At 38.5% G+C, this 11,149-nt stretch overlaps 1 long non-coding RNA gene across 3 annotated transcripts; it reads right to left on the bottom strand.

Annotated features, from left to right (window-relative positions):
• Positions 1 to 44: 44 nt before the first annotated feature.
• On the bottom strand, positions 45 to 6,426 carry LOC143498931 (uncharacterized). Of its 3 annotated transcripts, none has more exons than XR_013126002.1 (4): positions 6,311 to 6,426; positions 4,900 to 4,925; positions 2,562 to 2,616; positions 45 to 745 (listed from the first exon to the last, which is right to left on the bottom strand). It is a non-coding gene; the product is annotated as an uncharacterized LOC143498931 (long non-coding RNA). The 3 variants fall into 3 exon arrangements; XR_013126003.1 differs by adding an exon at positions 3,712 to 3,737 and having other exon boundaries at positions 4,900 to 6,409; XR_013126001.1 differs by lacking the exons at positions 4,900 to 4,925; positions 6,311 to 6,426 and adding an exon at positions 3,712 to 4,844.
• Positions 6,427 to 11,149: the final 4,723 nt, after the last annotated feature.

Genomic DNA, 11,149 nt, shown 5'->3' with positions numbered 1-11,149 from the left:
CGTTTTGTAACGGTCCATATTCAGTGACACCAAACTTCCCAGTAAACATTTCATCATGAAAATTTATTGAAAAGTCATATCCACACACAGTGTATTCTGTAGGTACATCTGTAACATATAAATAGCCCAATGGATCATGAATTTTGCCGGCATCTCTTATATTGCTGTAGAATCTGTCACCATTCAGCAGAACATCATCAAGGTCTCTGATTGTCCAAGAAAGCACATTTTTCACTTTGTTAGTCATGATGGCAGTAATACTATTTGCAACACATTGTTTGTTACTGTTTACGCCAAACTTTGGATGAGCTTGATGAAAAGAACCTCTGAGCATATCCACATGTACACATTCATCAGAATCAGTTTTGCAGCTTGTATCTGGTAAGGTATTTGGCAAGTATTTGGCAATTGTATTTGGCAAGATATTTGGCAAGGTATTTGGCAAGGTATTTGGCAAGGTATTTGGCAGGTATTTGGCAGCTTGAGTTTGTAAATGGCTTTGAGGAGTGCTCTTCAGGAGCACTCCCGTGTCAGTCAGACCTTTTTTGTCAAGGGATGAAGGCATAACCCCGTCAGTCAGAGATGAGATCTGGTCTGCAGGACAGCTGTGGCTCACAGGAACAGTCTCAGTCAGGACCTTTTTGTCAGGGGAAAAAGCCAGAACCCCGTCAGTCTGAGCCACAAGCCGCTCCGTAATCCTCCTCCTGGCTGCAGCCGACCTCAGCGAAGCTTTCGTGCGAGGCATCTGAAAATACAAACACACAACCAGTCAAAACCTATGATGTATATCCCAACATGACATACTAATCAATCAATATTACTTAATACAAACAGCACATATCAAATCATAAAAAAAAGTAAAACAAAATCAGACCAGACATTGTATTCGTGACAGGTGTATTCATGACTAATTTCTTACTTGCATACATTGTTACAGTATTGCATATAGAAATTACTGTGAAGTAAATGCCTTCCTAACACCATGTTATACAAACTAAGCATTACTTTATAATCAAGGGACTTGATTCAAGGGACCATTTCCACTAATGTACATTTTTCAGAATACAATGAGCAAAACCACGTTTTACTGCTCATTTAAATGCTGTATAGCTTTAAAACAAATAACCACATCAGAATACTTGATCAGACAAGCTTAAGTTGCAAATATGTACATCACTAAAGACTTTCAGCTCAACAGTTTAAAAATGTATTGTGTGTGTGTGATGTGTTCAGCAGGCTTTGCTTCAACAGGACATTCTTGCTTCTTCCTTGGAACACCAACATTCATTCATCATCTGATTCAGGAGCTTGATGTCAGCAGCACCTGTGTAACAGCTGTTTCATATACTCTACTTGTGCTAAGCACTGATCACTTAGTGTAAATATAAATAAACAATTTAACACATTACATGTCTTTGTTCCAATAGCGTAGTTAGTCTAACAGACAAGTTAAACACAAACATTCCATTTGGTTCCATTTTAGCAATTAAAACATATTACCACATAAATGCATTGTGAAACAGAATTTGTATTATGAAAATGTTGCTGGGTGTTCAGAATGTTATCGTGCCCATGCTAACTTCTAAGCATTAATTTCAATAGTAGTTAAATTAATAATACATTGTTCAGCTCATCATTTGTGCACTTACTCAACTGGACACTAAACTCAACCATGTTTACTCACTCTATAATAATTTTGTATACCACCACTCAACACTAAATCAACCTTACAGCTAAAATGCATGTGTGTGTGTCATCTTCATACAGCAGGCATTGCTCCAAGATTAATCTTGTGTGTGTGGCACATCATCTAGCAGGCGTTGAGTGGCATCCTCAACCAGCAGGCGTTGAGTGGCATCCTCAACCAGCAGGCGTTGAGTGGCATCCTCAACCAGCAGGCGTTGAGTGGCATCCTCAACCAGCAGGCGTTGAGTGGCATCCTCAACCAGCAGGCGTTGAGTGGCATCCTCAACCAGCAGGCGTTGAGTGGCATCCTCAACCAGCAGGCGTTGAGTGGCATCCTCAACCAGCAGGCGTTGAGTGGCATCCTCAACCAGCAGGCGTTGTGTGGCATCTTCAACCAGCAGGCGTTGTGTGTGTGTGTGTTATTCTTGTGTCTTAATTGTCACACCAACAGCACATTTCACATCTTTCAAAGTTGATCAGTATCATGTAATCAGCAGCACATGTGATACCTGTTGCACATACTCACAAGTGTATTACCATTTGATGGGCTATTTTATAGCATGCATTAAATATTTCTAGCACAAATACTACACATTCACTGCATTAATGTGATTAAAAATTTCAAACCTCAAAGCACAATTAAGACAGGGTACACATTGAACAGGACTTTGAGAAGTTGGAGCTGCAGTTTCTGAGTTCTCTTCTATACATTTTACATTATTGCTTCCAAGTGTTTACATATCACTACAGATACTCATCATAAATGAACAATTATTCTGCAGCACATCAACTACTCCCACCATTCATTGTGTGCACTGTTTTATAAAGGTATACCAGTTCAACCACTGCTCATACACGATACACTTCAAACGTACCTTTAATGTGTTCCAGCACAATTCTCCTTCACCACAATTCTCCTTCACCAACAAGCTATTCATACAAAATAGACAAAACACATTTGTAACAGTTAGTAAACATTAAGGGGTTAAAAAATTCATATGTATAATTTTAAAATGCTGCTATAACATGAATCATCAATTGGACAAACACTTAAGGCTACAGTTATACAGCATTACTAAAGCCCCATACTTATCTATGTTAATTTTAAAATGAAAATGTGAAAATAATTAAAATATTAGTCCATTCTAACTTCTAAGCATCAATTTCAACACAGGTTGTTAAATTAATAATACTATATAATAATTTTGTATACACCACTCAACACAAAATCAACTCCACAGCTAAAATGCATGTGTGTGTGTGTGGCATCTTTATCCAGCAGGCGTTGTGTGTGGCATCTTCATCCAGCAGGCGTTGCTCCAAGATTATCGTGTGTGTGTGTGTGGCATCTTCAACCAGCAGGCGTTGTGTGTGTGTGTTATTATTCTTGTGTCTTAATTGTCACACCAACAGCACATTTCACATCTTTCAAAGTTGATCAGTATCATGTAATCAGCAGCACATGTGATACCTGTTGCACATACTCACAAGTGTATTATCATTTGATGGGCTATTTTATAGCATGCATTAAATATTTCTAGCGCAAATACTACACATTCACTGCATTAATGTGATTACTGCTGCATAATCTTTAAACTATTGGACAGAATATTCATGAGCCAATTAAACTGTGAGAATGCATCAAATTGTCCTCAACACAATACAATGAAGACTACTTCAAGACATCCGTTACACTGCAGTTTACTCTGTTCCAAATAGTAGTATAAATTTAGTCTAGGCAATAAGCAGGTTAACTTACTGTACCTAATCAAGTTTCAAACATCAAAGCACAATTAAGAAAGCACATTGAACAGGACTTTGAGAAGTTGGAGCTGCGGTTTCTGAGTTCTCTTCTATACATTTTACATTATTGCTTCCAATTGTTTACATATCACTACAGATACTCATCATAAATGAACAATTATTCTGCAGCACATCAACTACTCTCACCATTCATTGTGTGCACTGTTTTATAAAAGTATACCAGTTCAACCACAGCTCATACACAATACACTTCAAACATACCTTTAATGTGTTCCAGCAGAATTCTCCTTCACCAACAGGCAATTTATAGAAAATAGACAGAACACATTTGTAACAGTTAGTAAACATTAATGGGTTAAAAGAATTCATATGTATAATTTTAAAAAGCTGCTATAACGACATGAATCATCAATTGGACAAACACTTAGAATCTTTCTATTCTACTTAAGGCTACAGTTATACAGCATTACTAAAGCCCCATACTTATCAAGTTATTTGGCTAGTGTATATAAGTTTATCTATGTTAATTTTAAAATGAAAATGTGAAAATAATTAAAATATTAGTCCATTCTAACTTCTAAGCATCAATTTCAACACAGGTTGTTAAATTAATAATACTATATAATAATTTTGTATACACCACTCAACACAAAATCAACTCCACAGCTAAAATGCATGTGTGTGTGTGTAGCATCTTCATCCAGCAGGCGTTGTGTGTGGCATCTTCATCCAGCAGGCGTTGCTCCAAGATTATCGTGTGTGTGTGGCATCTTCAACCAGCAGGCGTTGTGTGTGTGTTATTATTCTTGTGTCTTAATTGTCACACCAACAGCACATTTCACATCTTTCAAAGTTGATCAGTATCATGTAATCAGCAGCACATATGATACCTGTTGCACATACTCACAAGTGTATTACCATTTGATGGGCTATTTTATAGCATGCATTAAATATTTCTAGCACAAATACTACACATTCACTGCATTAATGTGATTACTGCTGCATAATCTTTAAACTATTGGACAGAATATTCATGAGCCAATTAAACTGTGAGAATGCATCAAATTGTCCTCAACACAGAATACAATGAAGACTACTTCAAGACATCCGTTACACTGCAGTTTACTCTGTTCCAAATAGGAGTATAAATTTAGTCTAGGCAATAAGCAGGTTAACTTACTGTACCTAATCAAGTTTCAAACCTCAAAGCACAATTAAGACAGGGTACACATTGAACAGGACTTTGAGAAGTTGGAGCTGCGGTTTCTGAGTTCTCTTCTATACATTTTACATTATTGCTTCCAAGTGTTTACATATCACTACAGATACTCATCATAAATGAAGAATTATTCTGCAGCACATCAACTACTTTCACCATTCATTGTGTGCACTGTTTTATAAAGTATACCAGTTCAACCACTGCTCATACACGATACACTTCAAACATACCTTTAATGTGTTCCAGCAGAATTCTCCTTCACCAACAAGCAATTCATAGAAAATAGACAGAACACATTTGTAACAGTTAGTAAACATTAATGGGTTAAAAGAATTCATATGTATAATTTTAAAAAGCTGCTATAACGACATGAATCATTAATTGGACACTTAGAATCTTTCTATTCTACTTAAGGCTACAGTTATACAGCGTCACTAAAGCACCATACTTATCAAGTTTTTGGGCTAGTGTATACAAGTATGGTGTCAATATTAAAATGAAAATGTAGCCTAACACGCATGTTCCACACATTTTTCCACAAAATTCAAATGCAATAACTCCATTTACATTTGCAATGTGATAGACGTCTATTCATATTTCACATACATTTTTGGTGCTGACAAACCACCGACACAAAAAAACATTCACATTCAGACTAGTATAAAAAAGCACAAATTGCCTCTGCAAGCACGTACATTTTTATACACAACGTAAAAAATTATATACATAACATACTCATAGTCCATTATTTTGACTAAAAAAATTAAAACCTGTGCGTGACCAGGTTTTCCAACGAACACAAAACATGCATAGCAACACTCGACCCAGCAGACGCTTCATTTACCCAAATACACCATTATCTGGGCTACATTAAACCATATACCCGCATAAGAATAAACGTTTAAACGAATCGCCCGATTGTACAGTTATAAATCAGTACACGCGAGTGCTACTACTTCACTACATCTACAACCACGCCTACTCAGCCAGCGCCCTCGTGGTCAGCTGCACTGGACGCCGCCATTACAGGCACAAGACCCACACGCCATCTTAGAGCAACTACAAAACCGCTCTTACTCATACATGTACAAATCATGTATACTTGCTCATACATGTACACTGCAAATATATGTAACATCAAATAACTCGTTTTCATGAAAGAACTAGGCAATATAAATGAAAACTGATGCCACTCTGGACAACTACAACAGCACAAAAACGCCACGCTATCATACGCACGGAACATGCTAGCGTTGTACTAGCGAACGCGCTAACAACGTTATAACATACTTTAATCCTTTATTTAGCTCATTTGCCATCTCATACACTAAAACGTCCATCTAAACACAATTAACCAAACAATCTAGAGCAAAAATCCGACGTCAAAACAACACATTTCTGACATTTGACTAATCGGACTAGCATGCTAACCGCAAAGAGCATGATAGCATTGAACTAGCACACGCGCTAATTACATTATAACATACTTTTATTCTTAATTTATCTCATTATCTCCTTCACTAAACTTTACGTACACACAGGTAACTTTATCACAAACAAGAACATTAACCCAGCATATTAAAAAACAGCACATTTTAGACAATTGTCTTACACTACTTAAGAGAGCAAAGCACATCTTACCTCAACAAGAGCAGAATGCACGAAAGAACCTGATCGCACGTGCTAGGGAACATTCTGGGGCGGGGCCATCGACCAGAACAGGATACACGGGCAGCAGACACCCTTCAACAACCACAGTCAGTCTTTTAACGCAATCACATTTGTTGTGATCCTAATATTTATGATTCTAAAAATCAAATATTTAGAAGTAAATGTCTTGTGTGGTTTTCATGTCCCATGGCCTCAAAAACGCACACACACAGCCCTGTAAGTAAACATGCACTCACTTTCTTTATTATACTTGGCTACCACAAGAACACCATGACAAACCAAAATAAGTATTTGTCAGCATGTTGATAAATTCTGTTTTTTTTTTAATTATTATTTAGTCATGTTTTTTACTGCCTCATAGGCCTATTGTCTAGACTTCTCATTAAGAAATCCACTTCAAGCATTCTAATCAAAACGTATCACATATAGCATAAACACTCACAGATCTACCTACAGTACTCACTACACATGGTCTTTTCTCCCTCTTATCTCTCTCTGTATTACACACTCCACCATATTATGTCAGACATGCTCACTGTGACAACTAACACTGCCCATTATACACACACAGACACACATTCACATACAGCCCTTACTCATGAACACTTTCACATAATCACAACAAACCTATCTCTCTCTCTCTCTCTCTCTCTCTCTCTCTCTCTCTCTTTATTATACATGCACACACATGCACTGGCCTACCTATTGGTTTCATATACACATTGCTTCACCCATACCTACCCAGTGATTACATACATGCTTACGCATCTCAGTCATAGGTTCAGCACATACACTACATACACCATCATCAGACATGTGAGTTGTCTGTGACAACTGACACTCCTAAAACCTCTTCATGACATATATATTTCATATTGCAACTGCCCCATAATTACACTGCCCTAGCCATTCTTATCCATACTTCAGGGACTAACAATCACATGCACAAACTAACATTTAGTTTGTTTTTGATAACACTCACACACTCTCTCTATCACACACACACATGCCTTCCTAGGCAAACAAATACAGCTCTAGCTCATGAATGCTTTCATGTACTCACACCAAACGTCACAGGCACACTCCTGTCTTGTCAGACATGTGAGTTCCCTGTGACAACTGACACTGCCCATTATACACACACTCACTGCTGTGTAGTGAAAGTCTAAACAGCGAATGCCAGGGTGAGTCTGACTCCTCAGCCCACAGCTCTGCCCAGTTTTGGGGAGGGCTTGATTTCAGAGCTCAACTAGGTGAGGAAAAGCAATATGTAGCCTTTCCCTTTTACTCTTCCATCTAGAGGTTGCTGAGCACTTAACCACTTAACGCACGCACACACACACACACACACACACGTGCAGTCAAAGGCCAAGTGGTTTATATATGCAAACTGAGTGAAAGTCACAATGTACACGAGTAGATGATTGGCAAATATTTTTATTAAAGATGAAATGATGAGTGATGGGTTTGTTTTGGTTTACAAAGATAAACAACTGACAATCAATAAGAGCTGTGTGAAGGATATATACAGCATGTTAAACAATGTAGTCCTACAAGAAATAACTAATAATTATGATTACGACAAGCATAGTCATCTACTTAGTTGTCATTCCTGAGAAGTCGTAGGCACTATGATAGTGCTTCTGTATGTGGTATGAGAAGACGACTAAACACCAGTAGCCAATCTGTGCAACAAATGTCATGGTAGAGGTGCAAATGTGCATAACAAGTGGCCCATTAATTGCAGTATTTTTCAAGCATTGTGTGAGTCCTGTAGTGCTTCATAGTGTCTTACGATGAAAGAAAGTCCACGTGAATGCAGAAATCATCAGTGCACTGGAGTGTACAGATTTCTCAAGCTGTTCATATTTCAATTCACATGCAACTCACATAGTATGTTAAGGCATAATATTGCCCATTATACGCAAACACAAACACACACATTCACATATACAGCCCTAATTCATGAACACTCTCAATCACACCAAGCCTATCTCTCTCAGTCTATTACACATGCACACACACATGTACTGGCCTACCTATGGGTTTCAAATACACATTGCCCTAGCCATACCTACCCAGTGACGACACAAACACACACGTGCACAAGCACAGGCACACACATGCTTACTCAAGTGTTTGCATCTCAGTCACAGGTTCAGCAGGGAGTGACACAGAGCCTCAGTCTCCCACACACGCTGCCACTCACACAAACATCCCCCCGTCAACCACCACACAATACGTGGGAAACATATTGTAATTGCTTAAATTTTTCTTATTATTAGGGTTCACACACATAGTGTGGGAAACCTATTGTAATTGTTAGGTTGTTTCTTCTTCTTTTGGTCCATATCTCCCACACTGTAGGTCCTAGAAATAAAATTCCACTTCAGTTGCATTCCTTGGCTCAAGCCAAACGAAAAAGCCTCAAGAACCGCCCACTTAGATTTTTTGCTAATTTGCGTAATAAGCAAAACTACTTTTTTATACGATTTTGGTGTCAAAATATTCACAAGAATCTCATTATCAAACATTTCGACATTTCCATACAGTCTGGTTGTCACATGTCAATCAATAGCTCAGAGGAGTGGCCAAATTTACTTAAGAAGCTGTATCTCAGCAACGCTTTGACCAATCTTCATGAAAATTTATCAGTTGTTAGGGCAAATGACTCAGAGGTAACAGGTCAAAGCTGGCCACGATTGTCCAATAGGGGGCGCTATAACATGGGAAAAACTGTTTCTCAGAAACCATTAGTCACATCAAGACAAAACTTTACATGCATCATCAGGGGCCCAAGTGGTATCAAGGCACACATTGATGACATCATCACTCAAAAATCATGGCCACCATTCACCAATTAATTGGTTTTGGCCATTTCACAGGCTTAACATAAGTACATACACATGAAACAGATATGGTATGTTCATCTACACACCCACACACATCTGAATCATTTTGGCAATATCTCCCACACTGTAGGGCCTAAGCAGAGAACTGCTAAACCACGCACGCTGGCCATTCTCACACATGCAGAGTGCCCTCCCTTCCTCCACTCCCTCCAGACTCCCCCGTCCTTCGAACAACCCAAGGGCGATGCCTCCACCCCTCTCTCTTTCACATGCACTCACAAAAACACAGGCCTCTCTAAAAAATAAAAAGCCAATACACATTATTTTGATCCTTTTGGGCCTTTAGTGCCTCAATTGAACCTTTTTTTGCACATTGATGTAATTATGCCTTTTTTCCACTGAAACAGCTTCTTTTCACTTTTAGGTCTAAAGGACCTTATGGGCTTCTTTTTGCCTATAGAGCCCAAGAGGCCTATTCGTGTGTGAACCCGCCAATTGCCGCTTGCGGCTATATTTATTATTATTTTTCTCCGCATAAAACGCATACTGCAGCCTAGACCGTAAGGCCCAGAGACACCAAACTTGGCAGAATGGTGTAGTCTCTTTGCGAGACCGTGCTAAAGCACAGAGACCCACATTGGCCTGATGGTGGCGCTATAGCGCACCATTTTGCGTTTTGGCCCATATCTCCCAAACCGTAGGGCCTAGAAACAAAATTCCACTTCTGATGGATTCCTTGGCTCAAGCCAAACAAAAAAGCCTCAAGAACCATTAAGCTCCGCCTACTTAGATTTTTTGCTAATTTGCATAATATGCAAAACCTACTTTTTTATACTAGTCCGTGGTTTTTCATCGGATCACCACAAGCTTGGTGTCAAAATATTCAGGAGAGTCTCATTATCAAAGTTGCTTAAAAACATTTTGAGATTTGCATACAGTCTGGTTGTCACATGTCAATCAATAGCTCCAAGGCGTGGCCAAATTTACTTAAACAGCCATATCTCAGCAACGCTTTGACCGATCTTCATAAAATTTTAACCGTTGTTAGGGCACATGACTACGAGGTCATACGTCAAAGCTGGCCACGATTGTCCAATAGGGGGCGCTATAACATGGGAAAAACTGTATCTCAGAAACCATAAGTCACATCAAGCCAAAACTTTACAGGCATCATCAGGGGCCCAAGTGATATCAAGACACACAATGATGACATCATCACTCAAAAAACATGGCCGCCATGAGCCAATTAATTTTTATTTGAATTAATTGGCCATTTGACAGACTTACCATTGGCCAAACAACATGAAACCTCACCACTGTGCATATCCCAAGACTATGTGTCATGCTGTGCAGTTTTAAAACATTTGGCCACTAGGTGGCGCTATTTGTGAAAATCATGCATAACTCCTCCAAATTTTCACTTAGGAACATGCAACTTGTTTCTTTTTATTCCTTGCAGTAGACCTGACAACTTTGCAATTACAAGTCCTATTAAAAAATGCATACTTTTGTCACATTCATCTATTGTTTGAAAATAGCTATTTACAAACTAGTCATAGGAATTTGATCCAATTATGGAAAAATTGCTATGAGCATAATCAGTAGACTCTGTAGGTAAAAACTGATTAAAAAAATGTTGGATTTTTATTTATCTGATTGGTCCATTTCCCCATTATATCATTGTGGCCATGCCATATATGACCTATATTGCTATAACTCATAAACCATGTATGCAATCAACTCCCAATTTGAAAGGCTTTTATATCCTGAAGTCCTTGTGAGGTATGCCAAGTTTGGTTCAAATTGGCCTGTCGGGGGCGCTACAGTACCCAAAAACCTAAGAAAACATAAAAACTCATGCTGCAATCTTGTTATGCAGAATACAGACAAGTAATTGGTCTTGTATGATCCAGATCAATAAGTTCTATAACATTGCAATTGCATCTTATAACAAAAA

Source organism: Brachyhypopomus gauderio, unplaced genomic scaffold (assembly GCF_052324685.1).
Source record: "Brachyhypopomus gauderio isolate BG-103 unplaced genomic scaffold, BGAUD_0.2 sc125, whole genome shotgun sequence".
Classification (NCBI taxonomy): Eukaryota; Metazoa; Chordata; class Actinopteri; order Gymnotiformes; family Hypopomidae; genus Brachyhypopomus; species Brachyhypopomus gauderio.
Note: the sequence above shows the minus strand (reverse complement) of the source record. Positions and strands in the feature narration are given on the sequence as shown.